Genomic DNA, 2272 nt, shown 5'->3' with positions numbered 1-2272 from the left:
CAACTCCAACGAGAGCTCCGATGCCAGTAAGAACAGCAGGGTACCTGCAAATAAGTGTTAGTTCAAGCATAAACGACCTCCAGTATAGTTGCCGTACGTTTCTTTTCTGGTAGGTCTTGAACTCATCGGTATCGTTACTGCTTGGTGATTGTTCGGCTATTCAGCCGATTTTGAAAATTTGGGCGGAATCGACAATATTAACAGCGGTCAGCTGAAGCATTAAGAAAATATAGTTTTCCGCTGAGCATTCTTCACCAAATTCTACTTGTTACTCTAATTCAGTTTGCTGATAGTGGTAGTTAATCTCCGCGAGCTAAGGTGCGTAATGTTTAACTTCATAGCGGTACGTTGCGGAAAGCCAATACAGGTAGCCAGCCCTATAGCGCACACAACCGAAGCTTAGCGAATAACTCACACTACAATGGATAGCACTCGAAGGAAATAGCACGGTTGACGACACATGTGGTACACAGTTCACAGTTCTTCGATCCCTATGCTCACCAATCCAAGGCATTCTGACACTCACAATAGATCTTACTGCAACCGTGAAATGATCCTCTTTTGGCTGCTTAAATGTAAAATCTGGTCGATGCATTGATTTAATGTTTTATTAATTTTATAGCTTTAGCAAGCACTCACGTACACGAACAAACCAATAAACTAACCTTCTCCTCTACTGTTTATCGGTTAAAATGATTTCCTGTAGTATAAGCACTCTTGACTTTTTATTTAATAAATCAAGTTTTCCTGGATCCTATTGTATCCATTATCACGATTTATAGCCGCTTGTTTTGACATGTTTCGTTGTGGTACACTTTTGGATCACCAGTTTGACGAGATCAGATCGTGGTCGTCTTTAAATTTGTCGTGCTTTTTTTTTGCTGGTCCCATTTAGGTCTGTAGGACCTAAATGGGACCAGATCTGCAAGAGACCTGTTTAAAACCTTACCAATCTCAGCCGGTTAGCCCGGAATTGGCCAGACACAGTAGCAACAAGTGTAGCGTCCGGAAGAGCGTTTTCTACAAGTGGCAATATTGTAACTGCGAAGCGGTATTAAATGGCGCCCGCGTTGGTTTGCGATCTTGTGTTCATTGCAGAAAATACACGTCGGGCGAAACACTAAGGGGTAATGCTAAAGTGCTGTTTTACCCATCATTGGTTTGCCTGTTGAATTGACCAGGTTAAGTTACGGCAATCAGACACGATAGAGGAACAAAAAAATGCCTCTTGATGCTGTTGGTGTTGACATCGGTAGAAGAGTGAACAAGGAAAATGTGGACATAAGAGAGATGAACCGACATGAAATTCTGGTTGTGAATTGCGAGATTGATACAGAGCTACACAAGACAAAAAAAGAGATCCGGTTTCTTAACATTATCCATGCAGATGCCGAGTGTTGTTCTGATCCACGAATTGAGCCATATCTTTCTTCAAAGTTCCTTTATAACTTCGCTTTGAGTTGGATATAGCATACAATTCAGATTGTCCCAGTGAGAAAGGTGGAGTGCTATCGATGCTACTTTGAGTTTCTGCATTCGCTTCATGTATTAAGAGGAGATGGTCAACTTCGATGAAGAGGAAGTGGCCAGCGCAGTGTACCCACGAGTCCAATCTGATGCTCAGGCACTCAATTCTCTAGTAAGAGTCGAGCAAGTGTAGTTCGTTTGCTACGAGCGCCAATAGCGCTGATCTTTGAGTGTGGTCGCTAATGACAGCTTTAAGGTGACCCCGCGAATCAGCGACGGTCCACAAACTCTTGATCCACAGCAGGCACTAGCGGGGAGTATATACCTCATTTCTACAATTTCTAATAGCAACGTCAACTCCCACGTATCGTTCAGTTGTTTGTGAACTGTGCGGCCAAATACACGATCGTTCGTCCTTCTAAGCGCGTAGGCTCAGATGCGTCACCGTCACACTGGAATGCCAATTACAACAGATCTTCTCCAGCACTTAGCAGCTCCTGTAAAGCCATCACTCCGTCGTTATCCATCCGTGATATGTAGTGCTGCATGGTCAAATTTGATGAACAATGCTTGAATCTATCAACACGCATGTCCGTTCCTCGAACCTAACATCGACAAGTTCGTCCCTTCATTATCCATCGCGCCCTGCCAGGACGACAAACTCATCGCGCTACTATGAATATTCAAGAGGCTGTTGGCTTGCACTAAAGTGAATTGTTCTCACGGATCGATGGGAACAACGTGAGGTAAGCCATGAATTTTAAGAAAAGGTTACTCATCGTGCTATAACACTGAAAAACAAGGT

This window comes from Phytophthora parasitica (assembly GCF_000247585.1).
Source record: "Phytophthora parasitica INRA-310 unplaced genomic scaffold supercont2.1, whole genome shotgun sequence".
Taxonomy (NCBI): Eukaryota; Oomycota; class Peronosporomycetes; order Peronosporales; family Peronosporaceae; genus Phytophthora; species Phytophthora nicotianae.
The sequence above is the reverse complement of the archived record's forward strand: the minus strand, read 5'-3'. Positions refer to the sequence as shown.